Source organism: Lissotriton vulgaris, chromosome 5 (assembly GCF_964263255.1).
Source record: "Lissotriton vulgaris chromosome 5, aLisVul1.2, whole genome shotgun sequence".
Lineage (NCBI taxonomy): Eukaryota > Metazoa > Chordata > Amphibia > Caudata > Salamandridae > Lissotriton > Lissotriton vulgaris.
In genome coordinates, this window is record NC_141693.1 from 886,801,376 (window position 1) to 886,817,096 (window position 15,721).

A 15,721-nucleotide genomic window follows, 5' to 3' on the forward strand; every position below is an offset into this window, starting at 1 on the left:
CTTGCATATAAACTCAGAGCAGAGGGTTCCAAACCAAAATAACTTCCTATTGCTGACTGCTTTTTCAATTTAAATCTGGCCCAGAGCTCCATGCCTTCCTGACTGTTCCTGCTTGTTGCCCCTGACCTGAATTTTTTTTTAGTAGTGTTGTACTATTTTGTAGTCGTGGATAGGTATGTGCCAAAGATAATGAACTGTCATTGTAGTTAAGGCATTGACTATAGAAGGATCGTAAAGGTTACCAGTGGTTTCAGGGGTTCACTTTTAACATTGTGGTTACTATCAGACATGGACATATGGACTCTTTTGAGCTCTCTAGACAACTATAGCATAGAAAGAGTCAGATTGTATGCAATCGAAACAAGCATTTACAATGCAATAGGTATCGCAGTGACATTGTTTGAGTAAATGGCCTTGTAAATGACATTGTTTTTTGTATTGTTTATGTTTTGTAAAAATGTATTAAAATGATTGTAATGTAAAATGCAAATAGTGTTAAAATTTGTAAATGGGAAAGTTATTAATTGCATTTATATGAGTGCGAGCTATTGGCTTTGTAAATGTTAATGGCTTGTGTCCATGTGAGTTTTGCAACATAAATATAATGTATTGGTAATGCTAATAGGATAAAGTTACTGCCAGTATTCAGCACCGGTGAGACCCGACGCACTTCAAGCCCTGCTCCCACACATACAACTGCCCCACTGCATTGTCGTTTCCTATGCTGCTCCTAGATTTTGACAGCTGTGCACCTCGATCACAAAATTAACACTAGCACATATATGAGCATCGCTCTGCAGAGAGGCCTAGGATTGAATGTGCATGTAGTCTTCACACCTTATGGCCCACTGTGAGAAACCTTGGTGCCTCGGGCCTCGGCTTCAGATATTTCAATTGTGCCCGGTCGTGAATACTTGCCCACAAACTGAATTTGTCAAGAGAACCTGGAGGCGAACCCCTACCATCCCAAGTTAATCACACTTTAACATGACTTGGTTACAAGTCCAGCTTGCGCAGAGAACTACGAGATCAATCAGGAAAGGTGCACATAGAGACAGGGACACACGCAGACTTCCACTTCACATACAGACAGGGACACACGCAGACCTCTACTTAACATAGAGACCAGGGCACATGCAGACCTTGACTTCACATAGAGACGGGGATACAGGCACACCTTTACTTCAGAGACTGGGGCACACGCAGACCTTGACTTCAGACAGACGTGTACTCTGAGAAGCGCAAACAGACTGCTCACTCCCGAGCACACAGACTCCAGTACAGACATATGTATACTTGGGGCCCGGCAGCTAGAAGAATACACTATATGATGTCTCGAATATGCGTACAGGTCATCTAGTGAGATTCATTGGTCACCCCACTCACCATTTTAGAACAAGATGGCTGCCACACAAATAGGTTTAGCTCTTCTCAGCCAATCAATGGCCAGGAAATAAAGAAAACAGTCTATACTCCAGGTGGACTCAGCTATGCATTTTTTGAGAATGCGTGTTATAGAATTTGATTCTCAAAGTATGGCCTGGGTGTCACTTTTAGCCCAACTGACGTTAATATGCGGCCCCACTTTGAAAAGCAGCACTGGGCTGCTGTTTACTTGACAGCACTAAAATTAACAAAAGGAGAGGAGGTGCTGCTGCTACAGAGTGTGAGTTGAGGGTGGGGAGAGGGAGAGAAGGAGCGGGGGAGGAGGAGCAGGGGGGAGGAACAGTAGGTTTTGGAGGGATGAAGTGCCTTTAACCAGGGAGAGAGATAGAAGAGACGCGTGGGGCAGCCTGCAGGGTATGCTGATGGGCCAGGGGTACAGAGGGCACGCAGCACGCATCACTGTGCCAGCAGATGGAGGGGGGTGGGGGTTTTGGCGCCTCGCGTAAGCACATGATTGGGTCAGGCCGAGGGAGATGAGGGATGAACGTTGTCAGTCCTTCACCCTCTAAGTGACTGGCCGGGCTCGTACATTTCAAAGACTGGGATTATATTCAACCCTAGAAGTAGAGAGACATCCGTCTTCCCTGACCAGAACACACCGCGTAGACAATAGATCCCTCTTAATGGAAATGGAAAAAGAGATCAAAAGGGACACAGACCAAAACTTGAGATAATTCCCACAGACCCTTGGCGACGCCAGCGCCTGAGACTTAGCCCAGGAACGACCTAGGCAGGCCGAGTTGCAGCGCTTACTGAGCCGGAAGGAGTGGCAGGATTTTGGGACAATGGGTGAATGCTGTGCCACCGTTTGCTTAAGCTATCAAATTAATAGCTATTGATTTAATAGCTTAAGGACGTACAGAGAAATGCCTGCCTGTTATTGCAATGTCAGCCGAGGAAAGGGTTCGAAGCAAACTCAGGGTTTATAGCTTTAAATAATAGCGGCTGCTAAAGGGGAAGTGGAAGCGCGTGCGAAGGGGGCTGCATATGAGGGGGGCACTGGGGGGTTCAAGGGGCACATTTCGGCAACGGGCCAGAGTCGATTTACAGCTTTAAGGGGAGGCTTTGGGTTGCAGTGCCTGGCTGTGGTGGGTGTGGCATCCATAAGGAGGAGTTATATCCTGGGTCAGGAATATGGTCGGAGTAGGATCCGGCCCGCATAGGGAGAGGATTCAGGAAACTGCTGGAGTCCTTGGCTGGTGGTCCGGGTACAGTGGGCGATGGAAGGTGAGGGAGGGCTCAGAGGGACTTGCCTGTGGAGAAGTGTGGCTCACTGGTTAGAGCAGGCAGACCCTGAAGCAGAGGTCAGACCTTGGACCAGGGTTCAATTCCCGACGCGGCAGGATCTTGAGCTCAAATGTCCATGGACTCGATAATTCTCGCTTCGGTGCCTGACCTAATCATGGGTTCACACTCTGCAACTCTGGGCATTATGCTTGCTTAATCTCCACAACGGCCCCCGCGGCGGGATGCCTGGCTTTCACCTTTGGGATGCCCTGTAGGGGCTATCTCACAGGGAAAAGCCAGGACTGGTTCCCAAGGCAAGCGCGGAGATACCCCTTCCGGGGTCGAATCTGGCGCTATATAAGAACATAATAATAATAATAATAATAATAATAATAAAGGATGCTGGGGGCAAATATGATGCTCTTGAGGTGTGGATTCTGGCAGGGTCTATGGGGGGAGAGCGCATGCTTTCTTTAGCAGCCTACAATACTCGGAGTACTGAAGGTTACAAACATATTTAAAACGTTTTGAATTCCTCACCATGGATGCAGTGCAATTTTCAACCATTATTAAGCGTTGAGATTGCACCACCGACTACCACAGTGAGGGGAAACTCTTATCTGAGATCTTTACAGCTCCAAATGAGATCCGACTGACCTTTGAGAATTTCAACAAGATGTCAGCAGTTCTTTCATGTAGTTGCTTCCCCTTGAAATGGAGCCAAAAAACACAATACCGCGAGTGGTGCGCGCGCGCCACAGCGAGGCATGTGGTTTCAATTATCGCGCTCGTGTCTGGGCACGATAATTGAAACCACATGACGGCCCGGTGCTCGTAACAAACACCAATAGGCAGTGAACGGAGCAATGCGCCCGCCTTTGGCCAATTGCGTGCTGTCTTTTATAAAAAGTCGCACGTAAAGGCCAATAGCGGGCCACAAAAGGAAAAGCACACGCACAAGCGTGTGCGATTCCTAGGTCCGCTTCAAAACCCCATTTTTCACCTACTAAAGGTCTTGCGCTGTGCGGTCACTGCTGCGCACTGCAACGCTAGCCGCAAGACCTAAAAAGCAAGACACACTGAGACAGCACACAAATACACCATTAAAACACAGACTCCTCACCACAAACACACACAAAACCACTGAAACCATACACAAGTATGTCTCCAGACAAGCACACACGTATGTAAATACACACCCAATTACACACAAATCTTAATATGCATTCAAGTATACACACATGCACGCAGATACACACGTGTACACATGCATACTCAAAATACACATACACATACACACTAACACACACACACACACACACGCACACACTTCGATGGACGTTCTATATGAGTGAGGCATTCTGTTTATACTTAATTGCCAGTGAAGGCTGGGGAACTTTAAAAGTGATAGGGCGTAAAAAGGCTGCATTGAATATTGAGTGAAATGAATAAGCCTGGCATATGTTAGCATTTTTTTTGTTGCAAGGAAGAGAAGTAAATCTCTACAATGGAAACATTTTTGTTTTTTAATTTCAAATCATTTTTATTGAAAATGTTATAAGACAAGAAGATCTAGACTTAGTACAAAGCAAGGAGGACAGTCATATAATGGGGAGTGAGGATTGAGATGGACATTTCACCAGATACGTTGAAGAAATAACATCTTGGGAATGATGTGATGTGTTACAGCAGAAAAGACATAGTATACATCATATCTTGTGTATTATACGTTGGAGAGGCGAAAGAGATAACTGGGTAGGGTATATTGCTGGTCTTTTGTAGAACCTCAGGGTATTGTCAAGATGGAGGGAGAAATGGAGGGGTGCAAGAGAGCCAGTGAGGAAGATGGCCGCGCCTGTGTGAGGCTCCTGCCGTCTGGAGCCAACATCCATCACAGTCCTGCTCTAAATGGTTGCTATTCACAGCTCTTTTGTCAGCAATGAATAAAATAAGGCACATACGACTCGCTTGGAGGAACAACAAACTGGGACAAACATGACCACGGCAGATAAGCGACTTGCAGCCTTGTGGGATGCAGCGGAGAGCCATGCATCAAAATGGCGACCACATTGCGATGTCCAGATTGTGATCACTCATTGACATTAAGGTAGGCCGTTAGTCTGCAGTTGGGCGTACAGCTGCTGGAGCGGTGCAGACTGCTTCTGGCCTGCTCCGCGGCGGCTGGTGCTTGCCTGTGGGGAAGCAAGCATGGTAGCTGCCAGCCGGTGATCTGTGCTGCAGACTGCACTCAGAATTGCTGCCTGACTGCCCTGATCCGTGTTCACGCTGTGGATGGATTGACTTCGGGGCCTGGCTTAGGGGGACCAGCGGCTTGCAGTGAGGTGCGGAGGTAGCTTCTGAGCCAAGGGCCCCTGCAGTACGACCCTGCTGTCTGCTGGGGCCCCAGCTGAGGCCTGGGTCTGTGCTGAGGAAATGGATCTGGCTGCGGGGGCACCCTGAGAGGCTTTAAATGAGCTGATACACCTGAGGGGCACACTTTAGGACCTTAACAGCCACATAGCACAATCCTAGCGCCCCTTTTCAGCTGAACAGTCCCAGCGTGAGAGGAACCCATATAAGCAGTCTGGGGAGCTCCCGGAGCATTAATCATTCATTGCTGCTGTCGTCTGGACACCTGCTTGCCTGCCGCGATCAGCTACCTGCACATACTGCGGACCTGCCTAGGTGCCATTTTGATTTGCCTGAACGTTATATGCTTAATCACCTGGGGTCCTCCTGGTTTACCCCTTATATGAGAGCCATTGTTTGTTGCTGGCTGGAGAGACCTGGGTCTGCTCGTATCCCTCCTTGCACACTCAGGGAGGCGCGGAATAACCGCAGGGGCGCTGCGCCAAGTACCTTTATTTTGATGGGTGGGGGGCTGGGCAGTGGGTGCCCCTCTGTGCCTCCAATTGACTCTTGAGTGACTAGCTGCATCCACTAGGTTGATCCCGCATTGTTTGTTCTCTGCCGAAAACACTACCGTAAACAACGACATGGGCAAAATGGAGGGCAGACAAATTAATCTCCAGTTTGATGCTCGTAAATCCACTTGTGTACAAGACAGCATTGCATATCAAACAGTGCTTGAGGAACTCCAGCCTGATACGCAGACCGACACGACAGAGAAGTCGTTGCTGCTCATTGCAGTGCAACATAGCCTCACCTCCATTGAGTCCAAAACGGACTCCAAGTGCTCTGTATAGACTCTATAACCCAAAAGCTAGCGAAATAGGATGGAAGCAGAATACAGGATCTCTGCGCTTGAGGTCTCAACCTCTCATAGGAGTGAAGAACTCCTCAATATGGAAAAAGTTGTGAAAATTACATCTGCCAAGCATGAAGGCTTAGAAACGCGCTCACGCAGAAATAACTTACGGATCCGAGGTGTACCCTAATCTGCCAACACGGGAAGGCTGAAGTTTTTGCTCATGACCTATTAGATGCAGAGTCATTTTCCAAAAATGTTGGTAGTAGAGCGGGCCCAATGCTCATGTGTGTCAAGGCCCCCACCAGGGACTCCAAGGCCAATCATTGCACGCCTATTAAACAATCGTGATTGCGACACAGCCCTCTGTCTGTCCTGGGAGAAACACACGCTCAACTTCGAAGGATACGCAGTGTCCATATACCTGGATTTCACTAAAGCGGTGCAAGTAGCCCACAGGAAATTCATACCTATTAAACAGAAACTCCATCAGGCCAATATACAATATGCCATGTAATACCTAGTGCACCTTCACCTCACACATCCGGGCAAACAGCTCATCTTCACCAGTCTGCAATATGACAACGAATTCCTCAAACGTAACATTCAGGGGGCGTGGCCAAGATGGCGACCTGAGCAGCCGCAGCCGGCGGAGCCTCCTCGTCCCAAACCCCTATGGCAGTATTTTCAACGCGTTCCCCCACTACCGAAGACGAGCCTTTGTTGCCAGGAGTGACCTGGTTCGAGCCCAGACCAAGATCGAAAACTCCGGAGGCGGAGAAGCGGGCGGTCGCCGCCGCCATCAGAGGCCGGAGGAGCACAGCAGGCGGGGCCGACACACGCGGCCTGGAAAGCTGCCGGAGACTCGCGCCGCTGCCCGCCGGGAGCCGAGCTGAGGAGTGGCGCCCAGCAGTGCTACATGATCCGAGCGCTGACCGGGGCTGAATTCCCGGACAGCCGACACCGAGACCGGTGGAGAGGGGGAAGCGCCCGGAGGCGGAGCCCAGTGCCAGGGGCCCGGACGGGGACAGCCGCCTTAGCCCATCGCCAACTGGAGATCACAAGGTGAGGTGCGGGCCGCCAGAGCGTTTCGAGGAGGCAGCCTGAGGGGCGGCCATCAAGCCCCCAGAGCAAATCGAGCCAGCCCGGCTATAGCGAGACGCCGCAAGGCCTAGCGGGTGCGGGCCGGACAGCGAGACCGCGGTGAGCGGTAGAAGGCGGCGAAGGCCGAGGCGGCCTTGGACTGAAATTGAGGGGCGGAAGCAGGAGGAGCACGGCAGCGCAGAGGAAGGCAGGTATGTGGGCACGAAGAATAAGCACTGGGGTGGGGTACGCCTAGCGATCTCCCAACGGCATACATCAGGACAGCCAGAACCCCCCAGGAGGAGGAAGGTGATTAAGGGGGCACGTGGAAGGCCGCGAACAGGAGACTGGATCGTAGGCCGGGGCGGCCTAGTAAACCCGGTCGAAGAGGGGACAGAGAAGAGGAATGGCAGCGTTGCAGCAGGCAGGCCCGGGCACTGAGAAACCGACCTCGGGGGCGCAATCCGGGCACGGAGATGGCGTGGCCCGAGGTGGGCTGAGGGCACCCCGAACACGACCAAAAGAGGAGGAAGCGGGGTGCAGTAGAGGCCCATGGGCCTGAGGCACGGCGCCCGAAGAGGAGCTGCTGGGTTGACCGGTCGCTCACAGCAGCGGACCACGGCGGAGGGAGTCCCCCACCAGGCCGAGTAGAGTCTGGGAGCACCTCTGCGGCTGCCGGGGCAGTTACGACCCAGGGACCGGGAGACTGTGGGGTGCGGTGGCCAGACCCACGACGGCCCAAACGGCGAGGGCAGAACATTTGGATGCACAGACCTATCGGCCCACACACACACGAGGGGAACCCGCCGTTCCAGACTCACAAACCCAACGCGTGGCTACAATCCATAAGGGGCCGAAAACAAATCCAAGAACCCGACAAAGGTAATAGAGGTCAGCGAACTAGTTATTCGACGACAGTAGAGCGGTGACCATCTCCTCCACGAACCGCAGAGGAGGGCGCACCATCCACGACATGCTCTCCAAAGGGACACATAAGGGGGAGAAAAGTCCTGACAAACCAACGCCAGTGAACAAGCCGCTGGACAAAGACAAGGACGAAGGAGAAGCTCCGGCGATGAAGTCGTTCATGGAAAACCTGTTCGCATCCTTGAGGGAGTACATTCAAACCCTACGGCAGGATATGGCGGGAGGTTATAAAGAACTACGACGAGACATTGACGACATAGGGGAATGAGTGGCGGCGGTCGAAACGGCAGGCCAGGAGTGGGGAGGTGGAACTCCTGCAACAGGAAATCATCAGGCTCCACGAACAGCAAACGGATCTGCAGGTTCATGCTGAGGACCTGGAGAACCGCTCACGACGGAACAATGTACGGGTCCGAAATGTACCGTCAAAAGCAGAGGGGGGGGGGGATATCACAGCATACCTGCAGGGTTTGTTCCGTGGGATACTGGGGGAAGGCGACGACTTTGAAATACGAATTGATAGGGCCCACGGGGTGGGCATGGCGCGTCGTGCACCAGCCCCACCACCGGACATTTTGGCCTTTCTACCAGACTATCCCCTCAAGCAGCATATTCTGAAGGCAGCACGCCAAAAGCGACCCATTAACTTTAGAGATCATATGCCTGAGTTGTTCCAAGACCTTTCCTCTATCACTCTACAAAAGAGGAGGGCATTCAAGGTGGCAACTACATTCTTGAGTGATAATGGGGTCCCGTACTCATGGGGCCACCCCTTTAGACTGATTTTCAAGTGGAAAGGGGCCCTCCACCAACTCAGATCCCTGAGGGACACATGCAAAGTGTTGGGCATCCCCCACGAAGGGGACGATCCTGAAGACGATTCTGGACAAAGGCCCTCTCACTCTAACTCTTCACACCAAGCGAGCGACGGCTGGCAACAGGTGAGACGCAGACGCTCACCCAAGAAAGGATTTAGGCCGGATCCTGAAACAGTGGCTCAAGAACATGAAGCGGCAATTCTAGAGGTTTCCAAGGACACTAATGCCGGATCGTGAGCAGACAAGAGTGGGGGTGCTTATTCGCTTCTCACTAGCATTGCCGGGGGGGCGGGGCGCGGGGCTTCGGGCTCGCCATGGATACTCTTTCCCACTACCAGACAATTTACCACAGACCTGGACTACTTTTGGAGAGGCCTGGGACAATGTTCACTAGTTGGGGTTTCACAGTTGGGGTTGGGGCACGGGGGAGGGGTGGAGGGCGGGAGGACAGCGGTCTCGGTGTGTTCGATTTGTACAGACGGTAAGCAGGAATGTGGAGGGTGACAGTAGACCAAGGCTTCAGCGGGCAAGGCACGCGTCTCCCAATGGCTGAGGAGCCCATCCAGATTCTCACCCTTAATGTAAAAGGGCTAAACAACCCCGTTAAAAGGAGGGCGGTCATCTCTTTCCTAGAACATTCAGGGGCAGATATATGTCTTCTCCAGGAGACACACTTATTAGCTAAAGACTGGCACCGCATGAAATCCAGGGCTTTCCCGCATCAATACCACTCCTCCACGAATGAGAAAAAGCAGGTGTGGCCATATTGGTGTCAAGGCACTTTAAGGGACGAGTAGGCGACAAACTTGCAGAAATTAAGGGCAGACTCCTGGCTTATACGGTACTGATAGGCACAACAATACTCACGGTGGGGCCCATTTACGCACCTAATTCCAAACAGGAAACCTTTCTTACAGGGGCACTCTCAGATGCACCAGCCGGAGACACCGGACACGTCCTGATGGGGGGGGGGGAGACCTGAACCTTGTCATGGACAACGAGAAGGATCGATCGGGGCGGAGATTTGGTGACTCAGGGGCCCTCTCCGCAGCAGGGAGGCAATGGCTGGCAGACAGGGGGTTAGTAGACGTATGGAGGGAAAAACACCGCACGGCCCCGGGGTATACTTTCTATTCCCATGTGCACCACACACACGCCAGAATAGACCATTTTATAGGATCCGCTGAATTGACTTCCAGGGTACGTGATGTAGTAGTTGCCCCGGCGGCACTGTCGGGCCATGACGCGGTGGTCCTTCAACTGACGGTCCCACGCATGCCCCACCGCAGAAGTAAATGGCGCCTCAGAGAAAACATACTTACACGCCCGGAGGTTACCAAACAATTATCCCAAAGTATCTCTGACTACTTAAGTCGTGATGACACAGAAGAGGTGACTCAGGCGAAGGTTTGGGGAGCACTGAAGGCGGTCCTTCGGGGGGAGATAATGGCGATCACAGCGGCAGATAACAAGGGGCGTAAAGAACGAAGTAAGGAATTGACGGATAAGGTGTTAGAACTGGAGAGGGTACACTGCCGAACGGGTGCCCCGAGAATCTGGCGTCAATTGAAGGCGGCAAGGGCACAACTAGCGAGCCTATACGTAGACCGGGCGGAATACGCGGCACTCCGCCTCCGCCACATGTACTATTTGGGGGGGGGGGGGGGACAAGACTGGCCGTCTGTTGGCCAGCAAACTGAGGGCGGTCCGCTCAAGGATTCCCAACATTCGTGCGGAAGGGGGGAAGGGGGGAGGGAAGCCAGAGAAGACGACCACATTGCGGAAGCCTTCAGGGCCTTTTATGCCAAACTCTATGCAGCGGACACTGATTTAGATCAGGATGCTGGGACTGCGTACCTGGAGACCGCGGACGTTACGGCCATAAACGAAGCGGATGCACAGGCACTAGAGGCCCGATACGCCTGGAAGAGGTAATATCGGCGATCGCAAGACTAAAACCACTGAAAGCTCCGGGGCCGGATGGCTTCTCCGCCGGCTTCTATAAAACGTTTTGCCCTCTTATAGCGCCGGTGCTCACGAAACTATTTAATTCCTTTCAAGGCCCAGGTTCGATACCACAAGAGATGCTGGAGGCAGACGTTATCGTCTTACCGAAGTCAGGGAAAGACCCAACTATGTGTTCGGCATATAGGCCGATATCACTCCTTAACCTGGACCTGAAGTTGTTCACCGGGATCCTGGCCGCACGACTTGGCCCTTGTTTGCCGGGGGTAATAGAACCGGACCAGGCGGGCTTTGTGCCCACCAGGCAGTGTGCGGACAATACTAAATGTCTGATGCACGTAATAGATAAGGCGAACTTCAATGCCTCAGACGCGGCCTTGCTGTCAGTAGACGCGGAAAAAGCGTTTGACCGTGTGGATTGGCAATATATGAATAACACCCTGGTGAGATTCGGCCTGGGAGACAGGTTCCGAGCCTGGGTAGCCAGCTGCTATGCATCTCCCCGGGCGACGATCAAAGTCAACGGGACGAGCTCCAAGACGCTCGAAATCCGGCGGGGCATGCGGCAGGGCTGCCCGCTCTCATCGCTACTATTCGCCATTTACGTGGAACCCTTTGCCCAACATATCCGAAACAACACAGACATCACAGGCATCAAATTCGGGGGAGAGGAGCAGACCATTAGCCTATATGCAGACATCCTAGTCGCTGTGGACAATCCCAGGGTGTCTGTACCAGCATTCCTGAGGGAGATGGAGCGCTTCGGGGCGGTCTCAGGATTCAAGATTAATGTGGGAAAGTCCGTTATTCTCCCCCTGGGCAGCAATACCCGCCGAGCCAACAGCGGAACGCTTCATATAGAGGGGCTGGCTGGGCAAACTGCACTGCTGTATTTAGGAATTGATCTAACTCCCTCAACAGCCCAGACAGTCGAACTTAACTACTCCAAACTTCTGACACGCATTCAGGGGGACATATCAAGATGGCGTCAACAACCGCTCTCGTGGTTGGGCCGGGTTGCCGCGGTCAAGATGTCCCTGTTATCGAAAGTGTTACACCTGTTCCAGACTATCCCGGTCACACCTCCATTGGGTATGCTTAAAAAGCTGCAGGATACCATACTTCAGTTCGTCTGGGCTAACAAACGCCCCCGGCTCCGACGTGACCTGGTCACCAGGACGACGGCGGAGGGTGGATTGGGGGTACCTGACCTGAAGCGCTATTTTCAGGCGGCACAGTTGAGATACCTCCTGGAGTGGTCCCGGCCACTCTCCGAAAAGCCCTGGCTTTTCCAAGAAAGAGCGATGGCGGGTACGTCCCTGTGGAGAGTCCCTTTTCTAGCACGGGCGGACAGACCAACCTACCTCAAAAATTCGCCCATCACCAGAACACTCCTCCAGGTATGGGACGCAGTAGCGGACCCGAGAGGCCTGACCACCTTTCCCTCACCAATGACTCCCCTGCTGGACAACCCAGCGTTTTCCCCGGGGGTGCCCCCCGGCTCCTTTCCCCAATGGCGACAAACCGAATGCGGCTCCGCAGGACACTTATTCGACCTCCAGGGCTTCATGACGCTAGACACGATAACAGACACATATGGACTTGACAAACCACACCGATTTCATTATTTTCAGTTGTGGCACTGGCTCACACACAAAGACGTTGAACCCCTTGTCGGCCGCACCCTCACCACATATGAGAAGTGGCTTCTCAGTAAGTCTAACGATTCGAAGGCCATCACAGAATTATATAAAATGCTAGCCCCCGCGCCACTCACGAGATCGGCGTGTCAGAAAAGATGGGAGAGGGAGCTGGGTTGCGCACTCTCAGACACAGAATGGCGAGACATCTACTATCGAGCACACCACACAGCTAGGAACACAGCCAGCAAAGAATCAGCGGTGAAAGTGGCCTATTATTGGCACCTGACACCGGAACGCCTACATCAAAGTAACCCTCGGAGAGACTCCTCGTGTTGGAGGGGTGCGGACAAGTAGGGACCATGATACACATACTATGGGAATGCAAAGAAGTGCAGGAGTATTGGGAGGAAGTACTCATCAACACATACTTTGAAACAGAGCTTTCCCGTTTCCCGGCATATACGATCCTTGGTCTCCCCAATAGACTCATGTTCCCACTTAAATCCATTAGATGTAGACAGATGGGGCTGGCATTAGGTGCTGCAACACAACACATCCTCTCCCTATGGGGAACGACATGGAAACCCACACATACAGGATGGTTGCATCGATTATGGTATATAATGGGGATGGAGAGAATCCAAGCTTCACTCACGCAAACATCTGACACATTTAAAGAAATATGGCAACCCATACTCACCCTACTCACTAGGGAATTTACTGAGCTCACATGCCCCAAATATCTAAGAGTCCTCAGACTATCAGATGAATTCCACAACAGGACGTCAGAGGAGACACGTAGGGCCTAGACCAGATCCCCTCAGACACTGGCTAAAGATGAACACACCGAGAGGTGGGGGGGGGATGGGAGAGGGAGGGAAGGGGCAGTTGGGGTTGGGGTTAGGAAGGGTAGGGGCATAAAAGATTCAGCTCGCACGGTTTGCTCAGATCCCCACTTTCTGTACTTCCACGGACAAAAGGCAGTTGCCCCTGCATCCCGGGTATCCGGGGTAGATGAGCTACGATGGGAAGGGAATCTAGGGACGAGCAATGTTGATCCTCTTGTTGTATTGTGCTGCTTTGCTGAATCCAATAAAATAAATTTGATCCAAAAAAAAAACGTAACATTCACCGTGCCTCTCCGGCCACTAGTGACTCTCAGGAATCCAAGCCCTCCTTGCTGATGTCGGAACCAGGTTGAGCAGATGAAACCAAGATACACTAGGGCCTACTTGCTGATCTTACTGACACTAGCAGAAGTCCCTTCGTTATGCAATGAAGAAAGACGCTGCCTGATTGATTACCTTCTACATGCAATCATTTGTGAACTCCACGACGTTACCCTGGACACCTTTGTTAACTCGAGGAGGAACTGCCTGAAGTCCCCCTACGGAATGCCCATACTGCATTCAACTGGTGTTTTCTTGTTTCCTTCTTTATTTCTTTCCTTCAGGTCTTTGTTCTGTGCTGTCTTTATCTAACTGTTACACGCCCCTTAAGCGCACATCTACCGCAATTGCAGATCCCGGCTTAGAAAACACACGTGTTGCAATGCTGCAACACTTGGCTCAAGACCCTAAAATCTGCATTAACTGGCTGAGATGACTAGTCTGACGACTATTTGTAACACTAAAACCAGTGTTAGTTACAACTGCTTAACATGGAACCCACGCAAGCGGCGACACATATTGGCCTATTTAGACACAACATCCATGTAGCTTTGTTACAAGAAACGCACATGGGTTTTGACACCCACACCAATTTTACTGCTCGATAGGCATCACACAGACGCTTTGCAACGTATTCTACATATGCCAGGGGCACTGCCATGATTATTCGTAAAGATGCACCATCCATTTCGCAGGGGTCCCTCCGTGAACTTCTGGGACATTTTACCCTTATGTGGGAGAGACTGGCTTTGGAGTCCATAACACTTGTTAATTGCTATGGTCCCAACATTGATGGTGCGCCTTTCTTTGACAGATTGTGAGGCCTCGTAGTGGACATAGGTTCCACGCACACAATTTGGGTAGGATATTTTTTTTTAGAACATATTTTATTTGCCAAATAACAAATATAGCGCAGAGCACTGTAACCCAGCAACTCGTGCATACGGAATGTACATTAAATTGACTTTGACAATTTCAATAACAACGAGCATTTACAATGCAACGGTCTCGGCATTGCAAAAGTTAGAGCTGTTAGCATTGTAAATGAACGCGAGTTTAAGGTCTTAACATTGTAAATGACAAGGTCTTTTATTTATGCCAAAACATAAATAAAAGGCAAAAAGGAGTCAGGTCCTAATCGGGACTGAGGGGGGCTGGACCATACTATAATGAAGGAAAAATAGAGAGTGCCCACACCTCAAGAGATGAACAACTTATTCAAAAAAACACATGTAACTGAATGACACATGTGAAGGTACATTTATTTATACCAGCAACTCATGTTGTTTTATGAATTTTTCAACAAAATATTTTGAAAAGCAGAAAAAGAGGGATAAACCCACACAATCAACACAGTGATTAAACAAATACATACAATAATGGACAGTGGTAAACAACAACAATCAATGAAAAACATAAGAACACAGAGCAAAAATGTATTAGCACATTTGATGATTCATAATTCCATATAAATGCCTATTTTGTAACCACCAAAGCGAAGTGCCTTTGTTTCACTTCGCTTTGGTGGTTACAAAATAGGCATTTATATGGAATTATGAATCATCAAATGTGCTAATACATTTTTGCTCTGTGTTCTTATGTTTTTCATTGATTGTTGTTGTTTACCACTGTCCATTATTGTATGTATTTGTTTAATCACTGTGTTGATTGTGTGGGTTTATCCCTCTTTTTCTGCTTTTCAAAATATTTTGTTGAAAAATTCATAAAACAACATGAGTTGCTGGTATAAATAAATGTACCTTCACATGTGTCATTCAGTTACATGTGTTTTTTTGAATAAGTTGTTCATCTCTTGAGGTGTGGGCACTCTCTATTTTTCCTTCAAAACATAAATAAAAGGCATTGTCATTTACAATGCCAATAGCTCAAAGTCGCGTAAATGCAAGACCTATTACGTTGCAAATGCTTGTTTTCATATGTTGGCAACTACAAATTTAATTAACTGTCGTGGACCATTGCACTCTTTTACTTATTTCATTGTTTTTATTTACTCAGAAGGGAGTGTATTGGATAACTAAATGTATGCATTTTATATTGAACGTAGCTATGGTATGTGTATTTGCAAAGGGAAACATCATTTACCACGAAGGCATTACCACTAATAACCTTTACCACGTGACACTTACCACGCAAACTTCTTTACAACGAGGGTGCCTTCCACGACGTCTTTACCACGGGCTGGGGGGAGACGTGGTATTCCTTCAAGTCGTTCTG

General features: G+C 50.3%; 1 protein-coding gene across 3 annotated transcripts in view; it reads left to right on the top strand.

The window, feature by feature from the left end:
• TBC1D12 (TBC1 domain family member 12) overlaps positions 1-15,721 on the top strand; it is a 306,314-nt gene that overhangs the window by 126,764 nt on the left and 163,829 nt on the right. The window lies entirely within an intron of this gene.